Source organism: Choloepus didactylus, chromosome 19, assembly GCF_015220235.1.
Source record: "Choloepus didactylus isolate mChoDid1 chromosome 19, mChoDid1.pri, whole genome shotgun sequence".
NCBI classification, from domain to species: domain Eukaryota; kingdom Metazoa; phylum Chordata; class Mammalia; order Pilosa; family Megalonychidae; genus Choloepus; species Choloepus didactylus.
In genome coordinates this window covers 4,685,985-4,706,828 of record NC_051325.1, presented here as the reverse complement: position 1 = coordinate 4,706,828, position 20,844 = coordinate 4,685,985, and the positions used below count along the sequence as shown (strand labels likewise).

The 20,844-nt window shown below is 36.0% G+C and overlaps 2 pseudogenes; one reads left to right on the top strand and one right to left on the bottom strand.

The window, feature by feature from the left end:
- Nucleotides 1–296: 296 nt before the first annotated feature.
- Nucleotides 297–770, top strand: LOC119516023 (annotated as a pseudogene).
- A 1,909-nt stretch (nt 771–2,679) lies between these two features.
- LOC119516022 overlaps nt 2,680–20,844 on the bottom strand; it is a 113,069-nt pseudogene continuing 94,904 nt past the window's right edge.

Below are 20,844 nucleotides of genomic sequence, written 5' to 3'. Positions count from 1 at the left end.
TGAAAAAAAAAATAACATCTTCAAAAAAAAATACAGTACTGAGAAGTGTTTTTGGATTGACCTAAAAAAAAAAAAAGAAGACCACAAATGTTCAGAGAGGCAGAATGAGTTACTTCTTCATTGTCATGTGACAGTTTCTGGATTGAATGGCAGGGAGAATGTGGAAAAGGCCATGGATCTAAACTGGCAAATGTTCTGATCTTTGTGTCCCTCTCTGCTCAACAGCAACAGAATTGCCAGGATATATTTCTGTTTTCTGGAGTCTGCAACAGACTCTTTAAACTGTTTAAATCAGAATGTCCTTTGCCCAGAGAGTACTAATCACCTGGCTTTTCACATTACTCTTCTTGATCATGTTGGTGTTGAAACTGGATGAGAAGGCACCTTGAACCTGCTTTCTCATATTTATTCCAGTCTGGATATTTGATAGAATCCTTCTTGTCATGCTGATTTTGATAACCATTGTATGGCGTAAGTCTAGATTTGGGCCTCAACATGTATCACACAATATTAAAAAATAAGCCTGATACTTCATTGCAATATTACTTAAATTAGCCTTCTGCCTAACACTCGGTGATAAAATGGAATGGTTTGCTATGATGAACCTGTACTATGTCTTCATTCCCTAATGAACTTTGCTAGCCGGGGCCCTGACAGAATTTGGATGTAACACCTTCTTTTGTGAGAAACTGACACCTAATTCACCATTTCATTTTTATCACTGTTTAACAAGCTATTATTATAGTACTCGGAATCTTAGCAGGCTTTAAGGATATCAGAGAACTGGGAAAAACACTAAATGTAATTTTATACTACTTCCATAAAGTTGGCTTATTAAAGGTTAATTTTTCAATGTCTGCATTATTGGTGTCCTTATCCCTACATAAAATGTATTTTGACCTAAAAAAATCACTTAAGAGAAAAGCCACAAGAGTCCTATAGCTATTAAATAAATTAAAGGAGCAGCTTCATATCTAATTTAATGAAAATACCAGCAAAATGTTCTGCCAAAATTTCAAGGCATATAACATTTCAATTTTGTGCAAACACTTTCAAGCAGTGAAAAAGAAGGAATTACCCCTAAGTCATTCTATAAAGTCAGTATAATCTTAACAGACAAGTCAGACAAGGATAGGATAGGAAAGGAAAATTACAGGACAGTGTCAACCATTAAATACTAAACTTCTAAAGAAAATATTAGCAAACTTAAATCAGCTTATTTTTTCCTCCATCAAAGAATACTTCTTTATTTAGCTTAGGAACTGTGATGGTTAGGTTTATGTGTCAACTTGGCCAGGTGATGGTGTTCAGGTGTCTGGTCAAGCAAGCACTGGCCTAACCATTACTGCAAGGACATTTGTGGCTGGTTAGTAAACCAGAAGGCTGGTTTATTAAATCATCATTCAGTTAACTGCATCTATTACTGATTATATCGATGAAGGGAATGTCTTCCATAATGAGATAATTCAATCAGCTTGGTTTAATCCAATCAGTTGAAGACTTTTAAGGAAGTAGGAGACAGGACCTTCACATCTTCTGCTAGCCAGCAAAGCATTTCCTGAGGAGATCATCAAACACCTTCATTGCAGTTGCCAGTCTTCTACCTGCCCTATGGAATTTGGACTTGTGTATCCCCACAGTTGCATGAGACACTTTTATGAAATCATATTTACAGATATCTCTTGTTGGTTCTGTTTACCATGTCTTCTCCATGAACATGTTTACAAACTCCAGCTTTAGCTTGAACAGAAGGCTAGTTATTGATTACATTCCATTAACTTAAATCCTATAACCCTGAAAACCAAAAACAAAGATTAAAAAATTGGGAAGAGAATACTATGTATTGTTACCTTTAAACTAAAAGACTCAGTCAAGAGATTCTGGACTCATACTTGTAATTGTCCATTCCCAAGCAAGTCAAAGAATGAGGACATGCACTATAAAACTTATACCATACAACCCTGCAGGATACTCTAAACAATAAAAACAATAGATACTATGAAGAATCAGAGGATGAATTGAAAGAGCCATGTGCAGCTCTAAAACTATGGACTAGATCATAAAGAAATAAGAAATTTACCTCAGGACACAGAAACTTTTGGGAGTTTTTTCTTTCTTCCAAAATTCTTTATTAAGGAAAACTACTATTTCTTCCCTCAGTCCAATTTTTACTAAATAAGAATTTTGCTGCTTCTAATAATATATTTGCTTGAAGAAAATAATTTTAAAACTTTGAGCTTTTAATGTCATTGTATACTACACAACTTTATTTACAAAGTTCTTCAGAAAATATTTTTGTTGTCCACTCACTATTCCAAGGGTGAAATAACATCAAACAGATTAGATTTACAGGAAAGCATAAAATGGAGAAAAACAATTCTACAGTTTAATATATACAGTACAGTTAGTGGTTGTTATTTTACAGTTTTCTTTTGGTGATAATCTGAGCTTTCTTGTTGATAACATTTTTGACTGAAGTGGTCTTCAAGAGCATATGTCCAAAGAGAATCAAGAGTACAACAGTCCAATATATTTTACAGGTGTTATTATATAGTCTATGAGTGGCTGCAAATCATTTATCCCCCTTTTTTTCAAAAGGCTTGGATGATGAGGAGGAGTCATGTTTTCCACCACTACTAAACTGCTTAAATAAAGTCTGAAATTAAAAACATATATACTCTAGCAGCTTTCAAAATGGAGTAAGGAGAATTCAGACAAACAAGGTGGCCCAGAACATATTTCATTTCTTGAGTAGTTCCCTTCACCCATCTGGCTACCTGGATGAGTTTGAATTTGAACATATGGATGTGCCCCTAGCTCAGGAATGGATGTCCTCTGTTTAGGGTCCCTTATTAAACAACACTTCAGCACATTTTGAAGATCTTTCTCTGGAATATCAGGAAATTCAATTTAATGACTAAGGTCAATTATAGCATTCAATTTAGAAATCTGATTAATTATATGTTAAAATAGTGTTTTCCCATAAGTCATATAGTACAGAATGCATCCTCAGGAACAAACTTCACTGATCTTTGATTTTTATTTCCCATTCTCTCTGAGAAAGACATGTCTTTGATTGCTTCTGGCAGCATATAATTCACTGTGCCTACCTGAGAATCTTTAACAATACTTGTATCTGGTTGCATATGGTTTGCAACCCCAAAATCAGTTAGGTTTAGCATTCCATCAGTTTATTAGAAAGTTAGCAGGGTTCTGATCACCATGAACAATGCAATGTTGATGAATTGTGTGATCTGCTGCCAACATATTTCCCAGTAACCCTTGTGTTCCCAAGGATTGACTGATTTTTTTTCTTTCTAAGCCAACTATGAAGACCAATATTTCCACACTCCATTACCATGTAAATACACAGGTCTGTAATTTCATAATCATGAAATCAGATGATCTAATCACTGTGCTGTTGCAGTTTATTCAGATAAGATCCTTCATTATGGTAACTATCAATAGTTTGATTATCTGCTTCTAAGTTCACATATTTTATAGCATATATCTGTTTCTTTTCATTCAACACCTGAAACCTCCACATCCCATCTGCTCCAATATGGAATAAATTCTTCCTTTAACTGAAATACTTCCTTTTACTGAAATGCATTCATTTGTGGATGCTGAAGGCTGTGAATTGTGAAGTGGAGAAGTTGGTATTTGCTGCTGCTGCTGAAAATAAGTTGGCTATGGTGTAGATAATTGACAAGCAGGTGGAAAGTCATTTTTTACAACTGGAGCTCTAATCATCTAAGATATTGACTGTAATCATCCAAGGTATTGCTGCTTGGTGTCTTACAAATAGACTTTTGATCAATTCAGTTAAGTGCTAATATTGGTGATGACTGTTTTGAAACTGGAAAGGCAGTTGCTCAAAAGTGGTATGTTTCTGCTCTGTGTCAACCTTTTGAGTTACCTCTGAAATCTGCCAATGATTTGAAGATACAACAGGACTTTGGTGTACACATTCAGGCTTTCTCTTAGATTGTCATTGTTTCTCATCACTTTCTGGGAACATTGGTTCTTGATGTTCTTTAGTTTCTTCTAATTTAGTTAGAAGACTTGATTTAGTTTTATTCTCTGGGGTTACTGAATCAGTAGAAAGCTCATAACTTTTGTCATCTGACAGAAGAGTTTCCTTAGAATGGATATTTTGAGTGGCCTTTAGATTTCTCAATTCACAGGAATCATTTCCACTTGATTTAGATCCAGGAACACTCAAATCTCAGCATTCTGATCCAGAGGTCTGTCTTTTTGTAACACAGGGTACACCAGAACCATCAGTCTTCATATGGTAGTCTGGGCTATTCAGAAGATTAACAAACTCTTCCAAATTGGCATGACAGTTTAGATTTCTTTGCTTATTTTAAAGGATTCAGAAGACCAATTTCTGCATCTTGAGGGGAGATGTTCTCTCCATACAAAAGCCTGGCCTTAGTAGACAGTCCTATGGAATCACAACTGATGTTCCTATTCTGTAAATGTCCATGTGAACTGGAGAATGGTTCTTGGACAGGAAATATTGTAGACAGTGATAAACTCTTCTTTTCCTGCTCTGAAAGCAGCTGCTTTTTCTGGAGGTTTAAATTCTGTATGACAGTTTTCAACATTCTAGTAGTACTGCTCCACTACAGCTTTATGAAGTTGCTGCATACTTTTTCTTGCAATTACCTTGTGATACTTTAAATTGTGCAAAAGTTATACGCAAAAAATCAAATTTATTGCAGTTTGCTCTAGCCATTTGAAAGTAGTCATGTGCATCATCTGGCTCTTTAATAGCTTTTAATTAAGGAAATTTCACTTGAATTCAAGCACAACTTTATTTTGGCCATATTTATCTGGAGGAAGTGCTTCAATCACTTTAATGTAATGAACAATAGAAGCTGCTCAGCTACTTATTAAAAATTAGATAATTTTTCATGCCCAAGTTAGGCTTATTCCCAAAATACAAGGACAGTTAACATTCAGAAATATGTAAATGTTATTCAAAGAATCAACAGATTAAAGGAGAAAAAATCATATGATCTTAAAGTACAAAAAATATTGAAAGAATTCTGGACTCATTTATGATATAAAACATTTTTCAAGCTAAGAATAGAATTGAATTTTTTTTGACCTAATAAACTGTCTCTACCAAAACCCTTTTTACAAGTATTCTTAATGGGAAGTTGTTGAAAGCAACATTTCACTTAGTGTGTGCAGGAAGACAAAAATTAAATAAAGAAAGAAAATTATCTAAGAAAAATTCAGATGTGCAAAAATTACCATTAAAAATAATAGGCTACAAGTTCAATATGCAAAAATCAATTGCATTGCTATATAAACCAGGAACAAACAAAATATAAAAATTTTAAAAGAAACAGATGTCTGCTTCTTGTAATGGCTTCAGGTGAATTGAACCAAACATACTACTGAGGAACACTAGAGTATCTGGATGAAATATTTTACAAATCTGCTTGAATACAATGGAGAAGTTACAAATTGGAAGTCCAAGAGCCAAAATGAGATAGAAATTCAGAGATTTAAACCTGGCTTTTGCTGCCACTTTTCCACTGAAGGAATTTGCTGATTCTAGAATAGGCAATTGAGGGGCTGAACAGCAATTTTCATAATCTTATGGTACCTGGAGAAAAGACTTGGAGTCTGTGACACACCATGAGAAAGAGTCTGGTAATGTCTCTGTACTTTAAACTGGAAACCTGCAGAACTTCACCCTAGCAGCAAAGAAGACAAAGAAGGAAGCCATCCCTCACCAGGATTACAGCCCATATTCATGTCATCATCTCCCTATAAAAGCTCAATCTCTGCCATTATGCTAAGTGGATCCCCACAGTGTGACTGCCACCAGGAACCTGCCAGAAGCATAAGGAAATCATTTCTGGAAAATTATAACAACACTTTAGTCTCAAATTCTCACCTCAATACTTCTGAATGCAGTTGCTAGCATATAATCACAAAGAACCCAACCTATAAAGAGACAAAACAGCATGGGGAATAACTAACAGAAGACCCACAAAGGCTTCAACTCCAACTTTTGGAATTATCAGATACAAACTTTAAAATAACTATGATAATATAACACAGAATTTAAAAAATAATCTGAAAATTTTCAGCAGAAATTGAAAACTAAAAAATGTAACATAGACCATAGTAGAATATTTTTAAAAACCAAAATCCTAGAGCTGAAATTTGCACAAATTAAGAACACAAAAGACAGGTTTAGGAGCAGAGTAAACAGCTGAAGAAAGAATTAGTGAGCCAGAAGCTTGGTCAAAAGAGCATATCTAGAATGAAGAATATAAAAATAAAAGCATAGAACATACAAAACAGTGGAAAAGGAAAATGAAATATAGTGATAAATTCTAATATATATGTGCTCAGAGTCCCACAAGAAGTGAGAGCAAAAGGGAAACATTTTTAAAGAGGTCAGAAATATTTTGAAAAGAAATATTTTGAAAACTAACAAAAAATGCCAAGCCCAAGTTTCAAATATAGTAAAACATAAAATAACTTCTAGCCATATATATATAAACATAGTAAAATGTATATAAAAATCACTTCTAACGAAAATGTTATAAAGCTGCTAAATAACAAAGGAAGAGACTATCATAAAAGCAGTTGGGGAGGACAAATTAAATTAATTTTAGGGAGGGATGGGGTTTATGTGATGTTTGGGATGTTCTTTTTTACTTTAATTTTAATTTTTATTCTTTTTTGTGCTAAGGAAAATGTTCAAAAATTGATTGTGGCGATGAATGCAGAACTATATAATGGTACTGTGAACAATTGATTGGTCACCATGGATGATTGCATGGTTTGTGACTATATCTCAATAAAATTGAATTTAATAAAAGTAGTTGGGGTTAACAGAGGCAGGAAGGAGGGATCTCACATTACCTTGAAAGGAGTAATATTAAGACCAGATGTTGACATTACAACAGAAACAATGGAGCAAGAAGAAAATGCAGCACTATCCTCAAAGTGCTGAGAATAACTATCTTTCAAAAGTAAATATGACCCTTCTTTTCCTCTTCACTTTGTTTCCTATCTGAAGCTGTTAGGTAGGCAGAGCAAAGTAGATATCTGCATGGGAGTGCAGGAGGAAAAGAGGCCCAGAATAGGATGCAAGATGGACTCAGAGCCCAGGGCATGCACATGGTGGAGGCAGGAAGGGCAACCTGGCAAGGGAAGTCAGGCACCAAGAAGGATGAACAGGGATTTCTTCGGAGGGAGGTGCAGCCCAAAATGGGGGACCAGAGCTTGAGAGAGGAGAGAAGGACATCCAAGTTGGGTAAGAGATGGTGGCAGAGAAGAGAGATTGATTAGATAGAGGATTGATGAAATAAATAAATAAATAAATAAATTGAGAAGAATGGCTGGGTAGAAGGGAGTTATAAATACCAAAAGGGAAAATAACTAGAATGAACTCCATGGAATTTGGTTGGAACTGGATTCATCAGGTTGAACTTGTGGATTTCAAAATATGTAGATAGATGAATAACAGATTAAATCAGTATTTCTATATGTGTATATATGTGTGTGTATATATATATACATATATATATACACACACACACACACACACACACACACACACACATATATATGTGTGTTTATATACATACACACAAATATTCCCCAATTCTGCCCACTGTAAGTTGTTGAGAATAGTGACATCCCAGTAGCCAGAGGTATACCCAACACCAGATCTTGGTTTCTCTATACTATTCTTTACTAAAAGTTGATTGAAGAAATGGCTTAACTAGGGCTGGGCTATAATACACCAAGATGAGCTTAGAACTTCTTACACCACAAAGTAAGGCAGTGCTCAAGGGATGAAGTGAACATGTCAAAAGTACACAAAAGCCTTCTGGAAGGGGCTCTAACTTGCCATACTGGAGTCCATTTGAGAATCAAATAATGATAGTAACAAATTATAATATCTTGAATAAAATAGGAAACCATGAATCCAAACTGATATGTTAAATTAATATACTGGAAGTGTGATGAGGAATGAGGAATATCTATATAGTTTCAAGGTGCTCCCCACAAAATGCAAATAAATTGCAAAGGGAAGAAATGTATCTTCACCGTGGATCAGCCTGGATGACACCATCTTAATCAAGTGTTTAGAGTGAATGTCATCAGTGATGGGGCAAATAAAAATCATATAACCCCCAATAATAGAGAGTGAAGAGTGTTATTTCTTGCCAAAACTGCATAACTTGAATCATGAAAAATCATCTGACAAACCCAAACTGAGTCCCATTTTACAAAATAACTGTCCTGGTATCTTAAAAATGTCAGTCATGAAATCCAAGGAAAGACTGAGGAAAGTTTTTCAGATTGGAGCAGACTACAGGAACATGACTTAATGCAATGTGTGATCCTGGATGGATAGTTACACTGTAAAAAGTGATAGAGGGACATGGACAAAAAATGAATGGGTCATGAGAGTTAAATAGCTGTGATATATCAATGTTAGTTTCTGATTTTGATGACTGATGGTTGTGTTCTGGTTTACAGGAAACACACTATAATGTTTGGGGGTGAGGGGACATCAGGTCAATAACTTACTTTTGAACAATTCAAGAAAAAATATTTTTCTAATGTTCTTGCAAATTTTCTGTAGGTTTGTGATTGTGTCCAATATTTTAAATTAAAAAAAACAATATTTTAGAAAAGAAAAATAGAATATTTTTTGTCAGCAAATGTACACTAAAGGAACTACTAAAGTTTATGGCTCAGGCAGAAGAAAATGATCCCAGATGAAAACTCAAATATGATGGGAGGATTAAAAACAATGGTAGTATACATAGGTAAGTAAAGTTAAATGAATATTGACTGTGTATAATAATAATTTTCTTTATTATTATTATGCCAAATGAAGATTGAAAATTAAAACATAAATGAAATAAACAACATATAAATAGGGTAGAGGTGAAATTTCTAATGACATTGGGTTGTCTGGGAAGAATATAAAAAGATTAATGACTACTGTTTATGATAAATCAAACTAACAGAGAAAAATTAAACTGTAAAAAGATTCCCATCCAAAAAAAAGGAAAGAAAAAGGAAACAGAACAAGTAGGACAAATGGAAATCATATTGATATATAGGAGACTTAGACCCAGATATATCAGTATGCACATTAAATTTAAAGGCCACAGAAAGGCTGAAAGCACAAGGATGATAAAAGATATCCCATGCAAATATTAGCCAAAGGAAAATGGATCACTAACGTTAATAGTGAGTGGTGCCACTTCTATTACCAATTATTGATTCTTGGACCTATGAATCCTGGCTAAGGGAGAAACAGTGTCATATACTGGATGCTGATTTAAAGCATATACAGTAAAATTGGGGAGGACTGTGAGAAGATGGTGAAGTAGGAAGCTCCAACAATCAGTACCTCTACTGAAACAACTATTGAATTGGCAGGAAAAACCTGAATCAACCACTTTGAAATTACAGTACCTGTTGAACACTGTAACATCCAGGGAGGAGTAGAAGGAAGGGACTGTTAAATTGCGATAAAGACTGGTGAGTTTCGCCCTCCCTGTGGTATATGCCATTCCCCTTCCCTAAGTCCCACAGCAGACAACAGCAAGGCCTGGAGAACCCATCTTCTGTCTCAGCTGGCTGGTGCCATGGTGGGATGTAAAGAACTAGTCCTGCAAACTCCAGGCATGTGTTGTCTGATCCCAGACCTCTACATTTGATCAGCTGCTTCAGATGACTGGAGACCTCTATGAGGGCAGCCATTGTTGCAATCCCCCAGGGGCAAAGGTGGAAGAGGAATCTGAAAGAGAGGAAACTTCCTCAGAAATATAGAAAACAGTTAAAAAGCTGCATTAACTGGGCAAGTACTGAATTTAGAAAGCACAGTTTCAAAAGGTCCTGGAACTCTTGCTGGCCCCTCTTGCCACACTCTCCACAGCCAGCTTAAACTACCATTGTAGATCTCTGGCCCTGTTTGTTCCAGAGGGAGAAAAGTAGTCCTTGGATGCATACTGGGGTAAATGTATGTCAGTGCTGATCTCTTAGAATTCTGAGAGACTGAGCCAGGAAACTTGTCTCAGGTTCCCCCTCCCAGAGTTTGTCCTAAGGACGGAGAAGCTGCTTGCTGACAGCTCAGACACCATGAGAAACAATTACATTTAAATGGCCTGGTACAATTACTACTTGCCTTAAGTCACACAAAAGAGCACCCAGGAGTGGAGGGGGAGAAGATGGCAGGAAGGGAGGTGTGGAATTTAGTTAATCCTCTAGAGCAACTAGTAAATAGCCAAGAACAACTAGTAAATAGTCTGGAACAACTGTTTGGGGGACATCTGTGACCAGATACCCTCATATACAGGTTTGGAATGGGTGGAAGGGCTGAAAACAGGCATAAAACTGTAAGTGAAGCCGCCTGAATGGCTGAGGCTGGTTACTCTACACCACTGGCATGGCAGGCTAAGATGGAACACTTCCCTGTGGGAAAATGAAGCAGTCTCTTCTAGAAGCAAGGGAATTTAGTTCAACCAAGCTCCAAGTGCAGTTTTAATTTAAAAATTTGGACTACTGAATACAAGTTACTAGCATGGATAAAGCTGGAGCAAGCAGGGAAGGAACTTGGGTGCCTCTCCTGGCAGAGAAGAGGTGGGGCTGATGGATAAATAAATAAAAAGGTAAATAGATAAATAAATAAATAAATGAATAAATAAATAAATAATACACAGAAGCTTTTGGAGTTGGCAGAGCTCAGAATATGGGAAATGGTCTATGTCCAAAGAAAAGTAGCACATAGAATTGAGTACCAACTCTGGCTCTTGACAGGTGAAATTGAGGGGCTGGGACTGGCTCTGAAAAGGTGATATATTGCTTCTTTCTTTTTTCTCTCATTCTAAGTTGCTCGTTAGAGAAAGCCTTGGGCATTTTCAGTTGTCAGTGCTGACACAGGCAAGGTGCAGTTAAGATGAGAGACAAAGGAAGAACACAACTGAAGTAAATAATTCTCTAATGGGGCTATCTTTCCTAAGAAAGGGGGCCAGCACCCAGCTCAAGTTGCAGCCCTCCCTTAGAAAATTCAAACCACAGGGCCTGAGGAAATAAAAGAAAAAAGAGATTAAGCTTGGCTTCTGGCTGATACAGGGTTTGCTGAGAATTAAAGGCACTGCACCTCTTCAGGCATGTGGGGAGCTGTGGGATGACTGGCACAACATTCTGGACAGGATAGGAAAGCATAGGGTCTAGAGGCCTCACAGGAAAGTCTGACAACCTGCTGGGTCTCATCCTCAGGGAAAATTGATAGTGAGTACATCCTCCTCCTGAGACCTGGGCCCATCAGGTCTGGGAAAATCTTATTGGGGTAATCAAAGAAGCCAGATGCCTAGGCAACAAAAAGAAATATGAGTCACACTAGGAGAAACAAAGATATGGCTAAGTCAAAGGAAAAAACACACTTCAAGTGAGATACTGGAGATGAAACAACTAATTAAAGATGTTAAAACAAACATGCCAAATTAATTAAAATACCAAATTAATGAGGTGAAGGAATATGTCACAAATTAGATGAAAGATATCAAGAAGACATTGAGTGAACACAAGGAAGAACATGAAAGTCTGATAAAACAATTGGAAGAACTTATGGGAATGAAAGACACAATAGAAGAGATAAAAAGCACAATGGAGACATAAAACAGCAGATTTGAAGAGGCAGAAGAAAGCATTCAAGAACAAGAAATCTGAAATCCTACACACAAAAGAACAGGGGAAATAATGAAAAACCATGAAGAGTCTCAGGGAATAGAATGACAACATGAAGGACACAAATATGCATGTCATGGGTGTCCCAGGAGAAGAGAAGGGAAAAGGAGCAGAAAGAATAATGGAGGCAATAATCCCTGAAAATTTACCATCACTTAAGAAGACACAAAACTACAGATGCAAGAAGTGCAGCATATCCCAAACAGAATAGATCTGAATAGACCTACTCCAAGACACTTAATAATCAGAGGCTCAAATCTCAAAGACAAAGAATTCTGAAAGCAGCAAAACAAAAGCAATCCATCACATGGAAGGGAAGCTTGATAAGACTATGTGTGGATTTCTCAGTAGAAATCATGGAGGCCAGAAGGCAGTGGTATTTAAGATACTGAAAGAGAAAAACTGCAAACCAAGAATTTTATATCCAGCAAAACTGTCCTTCAAAAATGAGAGAGAGTTTTAAATATTTTCAGACATACAAACACTGAGAGTTTGTGAACAGGATACCTGCTCCACAAGAAATACTAAATGCAGCACTATGGGCAGACAGGAAAATGGGAGACAGAAGTTTGGAGATAAGTGTAGAAATGAAGACTAACAGTAAGGGTATAAAGAGAGAGTGAAAAAATTAAAATAAAGTAAGATATGTCATATAAAATCCAAAAGACAATGTGGAAGACAGCAGACATTACATTGAGTGAAATTAGCCAGAAACAAAAGGACAGTGTATGGTACTACTAATATGAACTAACATTAATGAGTGAACTTTGAGAGTTAACATCGAGAACACAGGTTATCAGGAAATAGAAAGAAGATAGATATTGGGCATATGATGCCAAAGGAGTACAGAATGTTCAACAGGATTTATTGTGTAGATCTAGAAATGGATGGGACAATACTTTGTGGTCTTAGCACAACATTGTAAATACTTTGATCAGAGGTGATTATGAGTACAGTCAAAAGAGGAAGGCTAGGGCATGTATTACACCAGAAGGAAAGACAGAAGATAAAAATGGATTGTATAACTTTGAGAAACCTAGAGTGGTCAATGATGGTAATTAAATGCACAAATATAAGAATGCTTTTACATGAGGGAGAATAAATGAATGTTAACATCGCAAGGTGTAGAAAATCGGATGGTTTAGGGGAAAATGCAACTAATGCAAACTGAAGTCTATAGTTAACAGCAGCATTGTAATATGCTTCAATTAATTGTAACAATGGCAATATACCAAAGCTAAATATCAATAAGAGGGGATATAAGGAAGTTGTAAGGGATCCTTGATGTTGTTTTGTCTAACCTTTTCATTGTACTTTATTTTTTATTTTTATTTTTTCTTCTATATTTTATTTTTATTCTTTATTCTCTTCTTTTGTGTGGAAGAAATGGAAATATCCTCATATGGATTGTTGTGATGAAAGCATAACTATGTGATTATACTGGGAATCATTGGTTGTTTACTTAGGATGGATTGTATGGTGTGTGAATTAAAATGTGTTTAAAATATAAAGAGAGGCATGGCATGTAAGTGATGGGGAAAATGTGGAGAGAGGGATGTACCTAGTCACTGCTGGTGGGGAAGAAGAATGGTGCAGCCCCTCTGGAGGGCAGTGTGGTGGATCCAGAGGAGGCTAGGTATGGGGTTGTCATATGATCCTGTAACCCCATTATTGGGTATAAACTTGGAACTACTGAAAGCAGAAACAGGAATGGACATTTGCACACTGGTATTTATAGCAACAGAATTCATGATCTTTCAATGGATGGAGGTGGTCTAAGGGTACATTGACCTAATAAATGAACTGGTGAACTATGATGTATACATACAGTGGAATATTGAATGGTGGCAAGAAGGAGTGAAGTGGTGAGGTGTGAAACTAGGTGAATGGACCTTGATGACAGTATGTTGAGTGAAATAAGCCAGAAATGAAAAGACAAGCATTATAATGCCTCAGTAATATGGACTAACTAAAATATGAAAACTCTGAGAATTGAATCTGGGAGCATAGATTATCAGGGGAAGACTTATTGTAAAAGTTCATAGATTATAAGCTCTTACAGCAGTCACATCTATTCATGAGTTTTAATGGTCATTTCTAAAATCTGAGATGCTGAGCTGTTTGTGTATAACCAGTTCCAGTCCCTAGAACTTTGGATATCTGTATGACACCTGAGCCTCAGAACCAGAGTTCAACAGCTATGAATGTCAGCATTACCCCATACAGCAAATAGCAAAGAAGGTAAAAAAGAGATCAGACTTCAATTAGAGATATGAATGAAATGGACTTGGTTAGGACTAAGGCAAATCAGACTAAAGGGCAAAGGATGATATTGACTGTGCTATAAAACTCCAACTTCTGTGTGAGACCAAAGAAAGAGATGTTATTTCATGCACCAAAATATCTTCTATAGTGCAATATATAATTTATCCTATATGGTCAGATTATTCAAACACCATAATTACATGGAACCTTGACTAGGGAGTGACATCTGATTTGTTTGTACAGGTTACCATGAAGTCCTGATACATTCTAGAGTAATTTGGGCAGAAAATAAGAGTATTTGCAAAGCCCCCTAGAGGGACTGGGAGAAAACGTGGAAATTTTATACTTCCTCACCTAGGGAATTCCTGGTATTCTTGTAAGCTTTGGGGCTACTAATTTAGTAGGTCAAGCCCTTGATCTTGAGGCTTGCCCTTATAAAGCTTGTTACTGAAAAATAGAGGCTACACCTACTTAAATTTGTGCCTATATGTCACTCTCAGATAATATATTTTATTGCCCTGATGTGGCATCTCTCTCTAAGCCAACCTGGCAGGTGGACTTGCTATCTTCCCCCCTATCTGGGACATGACTCCCAGGGGTGTCAATCTCCCTGGCAATGTGGGACATTACTCCTTGGGATGAGCCTGTACCTGGCATCATGACATTGAGAAAGTCTTCTGTACCAAAATGGGAAGAGAAAGGAAACAAAGTAAGTTTCAGTGACTGGGATATTTCAAGTGGAGTCAAGAGGTCATCTGGAGGTTATTCTTATGCATTATATTGATATCCTTTCTTTAGTTTTTAGCATATTAGAATAGCTAGAAGGAAATACCTGAAAGTGTTGAACTGCAATCCTGTATCCTTGATTCTTGAAAATGGTCATGGAACTCTATAGCTTGTATGGTGTGACCATGCGATTGTGAAAACCCTGTGGTGCACACTCCCTTTATCAAGTATATGGACAAATGAGTAGAAAAATGGGGACAAAAGGTAAATGAATAATAGTGGGTAAGAAGAGGCATGGGATGTTTGGGGTGTTCTTTTTTCATTTTATTTTGCTTTTGTTTTTATTTTTATTTTTTGGAGTAATGAAAATGTTCAAAAATTGTGGTGATGAATGTACAACTACATGATGATAATGTGAACAATTAACTGTGTGCTTTGATTGTATGAGATGTGAATAAATTTCAATAGAATTACATAAAAAGAAAAACTGATACAGAAAAATAGTTATGAATACTGAGTCTCTATATAATTTTCCTTTTTTCAGTTCCTAGGGAATTAAAATATATAGAAGGAAAGAAATGAAATGGTGGAACTGTAACCAATAGCACCCTTTGAAATTTGTTCTACAGCCACTTATTAAATTGTAATTTGAAAGCTATCATCTTTTTGTATATCTATTATATTTCACAATAAGGAAATAAATGAAACTGTGGTACTGTAATTCTTAAGAACTTTGGAAATTTCCTATATAACTATGTGATACATCATACTTTGAAAGATATTAGATTTTTGTGTGTATGTTATATTTCACAATGAGGAAACAACTGAAACTTTGGAACTGTAACCCATAATATTCCTTGAAATGTTCTCTCTAACTACTTGTTAAATTGCACATGGAAAATTATTATCTCTATGTACATATGCTATATTCTACAATAAAAAGGATGATCAAAATAAATAAATAAATAAATATTAAAATAGAGCACTCAGGATGGGGAGGAGATCTGCTCCAAGGGTGTAGAGGGAACATTAACACAAACTCTTGTGGAGTGTAAATGGAGAATTATTGGGGTATCTAATGAACACAGGCCCAGGAAAAGAAGCATTCTCCCCAATTCTGGCTCCATGCAGTCTCAGGTAAGAGAGAGAAGACCCCATAGTTCCCATTTACCTCAGGCTGATCTGCTTGATAGAAATGTTATGCTCTGAGGGACACCACCAGCCAAAGCAGAGGCAAAAGAGTTTTTTGACTTGGTTGGTTTGCTTTGATTAGCAACTGCCATGAACTAGCTGGACATGAACTTAAGGGAAATCACAGGTTCTAAGTCCTAGAGATAACACTTTAAAAGATTAAAATGTGCAATGTGCAACAAAAGATTATAAGAAAAACAAAGGGACAGGAAATGATGGTCCATCAAAACAAACAAGATAAAATTTCCAAAACCATCAATGAAGATGAGAAGACTTTAGACTTACCAGAAACTTTAAAATAGTGATCCCCAATATGCTCAAGGAGTTAAATTGAAACATGGAGAAAGAACTAAAGAAATGAGAAAACCGTGAATGAACAATATGGGAATCTCTTCTGGGAAATTCTGGAGTAGAAGAGCATGATAACTGAAATGAAAAATTCCCCAGGCAGTTACAAAAGCAGATTTCAAGTGGCAGAAGAAAGAATCAGTGAACTTGAGGACAAGGTAACTGAAATTATTCAGGCTGAGGATCAGAAAGATAAGAATAAAACAGAATGATTAGAGTGTAAGAGACCTGCAGACCACACAAACCAATGTATACAATATAGGAGTCCCAGAAGGAGAAGAAATAAAGTCCCAGAAGGAACAGTCAAAGAATTAATGGCAGAAAACTTTCCAAATTCAAAGAAAGACATGGATATGCACATTTGAGAAGTGAAACAAATAGCAAATTGCATAAATTCCAAGAGAACCATATCAAGACACCAAGAATCAAATTGCCCAGTGCCAAAGACAAGGGCAGAGTTCTGAAAGCTGTGAGAGAAAAGCAACGGGTTAGGTATAAGGGAATCCCAGTAAGATTAAGTGCCAATTTCTCATCAGAAACCATGGAGCCAAGAAGGCAGTGGCATGAGATATTTAAATGCTGAAAGAAAATAATTGTCCACCAAGAATTTTATATGTAACAAGACTTTCTTTCAAAAAATGAGGAAAACACTTGGATTGTTGCTGATATTCTTACAAACATTGTGGACAGATGACTTGATGTGCTGAGCCCTCTGTCTTGGGGCTGGCCCCTATGAAGCTGGATGCTGCAAGGAAAGGCCAAACCTGCTTATAATCATGCCTAAAGATCTCCCCCTGGGTGCCTCTTTGTTGCTCAAATGCAACCCTATCTGTGTAACTAAGCCATCTTGGTGAGCGATTTCACTGCTCTCCCTCCTATGTGGGACTTTACTCCCAGGAGTGTAAATCTCCCTGGCAAGGCAGGATATGACTCCTGGGGATGAATCTGTATCTGGCATCATGGGACTGAGAACATCTTCTTGAGTAAAAGGGGGATGTGAAATGAAATGAAATAAAGCTTCAGTGGCTGAGAGATTTCAAATGTAGTTGAGAGATCACTCTTGTGGACATTCTTATGCACTATATAGATAACACTAATTATGTTTTAATGTTTTGGAATAGCTAGAAGTAAATACCTGAATCTACCAAACTCCAACCCAGTAGACTCTTGAAGATGATTGTATAACAATGTAGCTTACAAGGGGTGACATTGTGATTGTGAAAACCCTGTGGACCACACTTACTTTATCCAGTGTATGGATGCATGAGTGGAAAAATGGGGAAAAAATCCAAATGAAAAACAGGGTGGGATGGGGGGGTGATTTGGGTATTCTTTTTTTATTTTTATTGTTTTATTCTGGTTCTGATTCTTTCTGTTGTATGGCAAATGTTCAAAAATAGATTGGGGTTATGAATGCACAACTATAAGATGGTTCTGTGAACAGTTGATTGTACATCATAAATGATTGTATGGTATGTCAATATATCTCAATAAAACTGATTTTTAAAAATGAAGAAGAGATGAAGGCATTCCCAGATTAAAAAAAAAAGCTGGGGCAATTTTTTGTCACTGGGACTTCCCTATAAGCAATACTAAAGGAAATTATTCAGTTTGTAAGGAAAGGACACTAGGCAGTGGAACAAAGCAACATAGAGGAATAGAGACCCCCAGTAAAGGCAACCATATGAGTAATTGTAAATGCTAGCACTATTCTGCTGTATATTTTATGTAACTCCATGTATTGCTTCACAGAGATGTAAAAATGCAAATGCATAAAACCATAATAAAATGATTGTTTAGAGCATACAATTTAGAAAGATATAATTTGTAACAAATACAAAGAAATGGTGGAGGTCTGAGTGGCTTAGGAACAGTGCATGCATATGTTATTGAAAATAATTTGCATGATGTCAATCATAATTAACAATTCTAAAAATTTATGCCTCTAGCAGAAGAGCCCCAAAATATATGAAGCAAATGTTAACAGATATAGATGGTTCTATATTAATAGGAGGAGACTTTAATATACCATTTTCAACAATGGATAGAACTTATAGACAGATGCTCAAGAAGGAAAAAGAAGACTTGAAAGATACTCTAAATTAGGCCTAACAGACATATATACAACACTTCACCCCATAGCAGCACATCTCTAACACTTATGGATCATTCTTCAAGACAGGCCACAAAAGTCTTCATAAATTCAAAAATACTGAAATCTTACAATGTATCTGACTATACTGAATGAAGCCAAATATCAATAACAGAGGGAGAAATGGAACATTCTCAAATATGAGGAAATTGAACTCTATACTCTTAAAAAACCTATGGCCCAAAGTAGAAATCACAAAGGAAACTAGAAATATCTGAAGGCAAATGAAAATGAAAACACAATGTACAAAAACTTATGCAATAAAGCAAAAACAGTTATAAGAGGGAAATTTATAGCTCTAACTGCTTACATTAAAAAAGAAGAAAGATCTCAAATGAGAGACCTTACCAAAAATCTACAGGACCTCAAAAAAGAAGGGAAAACTGATTCCAAAGTGAGCAGAAGGAAAGAAATAAGGTTAAAGATAAAAGAGAGAATTTTTAAAAATTAGAGAGAATCAAGAAAACTGAAAGTTGGTTCTTTGAAAAAGATCAATGAAATAGATAAACCTAAACAGACAAAGAAAAAAGAGAGAAGACACAAATAACTAAGGTGAGGAATGAAAGGGAGAGATTACTACTGATCCCATAGAATTAAAAAAAGTATAAGAGAATAATATGAACAACTGTTCACCAACAAATTGGATAACCTAGATGAAATGGGCAAATTCCTAGAAACATACAAACTACCTACACTGAAATCAACCCTACTTTTATGGCCAACTGATTTTTTTTGCAAGGTTGTCACGTACACTCAATAGGGGAAAGAATGCACTCTTCAACAAATGGAGCTGAGAAAACTGGATGTCCATGTGTAAATAAAAGAAATATGTCATATATCACACAGAACCATAATGAGACCCAGTTTTCTCTTACTCAGTGAACTGTTTGTTGGTAACTCCTTAAGAGGCCACTAGTGTGATCTAGGAAAGGGAAGTAATGAATCAGAAGTGGGATTCATTGGCATTAGGCTAATTCCTCATGTAACTTATTTGTGCCTCAAGGACTGTTCAAATCTAATCTTGTATGTTCTACTTACATTTGATGATGGGGCACTGCTGTGCTTACCCATTTTATGACTTTGTGAGTCAGACAGCACCGAATTCATTATGGACAGCTCAGATAGTAGGATAACCTTGTGATCCATGGTTGTGTTCAGTCTCTACTAAGGCTCAATAGCAAGCCAAACACTATTTTTCAAAAGAGTAGTAGTTATCTGCAGAGGATTTTATCACTTTGCTTCAAAATTGTAAGAGTATTACCTCTAATTTACCTATACTGCACATATAATAGATTGAATTATGTATCCCAGAATAAAGCATTATTAATTTAATTCTACACATGTGGATGCAAACCTATTTTAAGTAGGACTTTAGAATATGTTATTTTTAGTTAAGCTGTAGCCAACTGAATCAGGATGGTTCTTGATCTTATTACTGGATGGCTTATAAGGAAAGAAAGACACATGGAGGAGACAGAAGCCCTAAATCTTCAGGAAACCCAGAAGAGAAATAACAGGACATTGCTGTGCAGGAAAAGACCTAAGCATTGCCAATCCTTTAGAATGCTACTGACCAAAGTAGGAAGGAATTCTTTTAACCTCTGTAACCTTGATACAATAATTTCCCATTGTTTAAGTCAACCAATTGTGTGATATTTGTTATAGCAACTGGGAAACTAAGAAGGAAGTTATGGAAGCTTTCTAGTTATTTATGGACCATTTGAGCTGAATATTTGAAACCCTAAGCTCATTTCTTCCTTCTCCTACTTTCTCCAATGCAGTTAGTGGCAACTAGCCAATCCCATATACTCAGTTTGACAAAAATTTTCTAAGGTAGCAAATGCACAGTCACCCAGAACCTTCCCTCTAAAGGTATTTGATTAGGAATATCCAAAGATAATATTTTACATATCTCTACTATCACATCATGTCAAGGAGTATCAGTTCCCACTTTAATACTGGATATAGTCATTAATGCATTTAAATTTAAACCTATTAGAGAATCAGTTATTGAAATCTCATGAGTAAAATTTTATTCCTCTAGAGCCACTTTTGTTATCAAATATATACCAGTCAAGATTCAACCAGAGAAACAGAACCAATAGGAGATACATAATAAGAATCTTACTGAGAGGAATAGGTTTACATGATGAGGGCACTGAATAGGCAAATCTGAAATTTGTATGTCAGGCTATCAGAAAAGACAGGCTGGAATTTGGGGGCATAAGCTAAAGCTGCAGTCCACAGGTGGAATTTCTTCTTCTTCAGGGTAGCCTCAGCTCTGCTTTTAAGTCTTTTCAAATTATTGAATCAGACACACCCAGATTATCTATAATGTCCCATATTTAAAGTCAACTGTTTACATACTTTCACATCTACAAAACAGACCTTCACATCAAAACATAGAT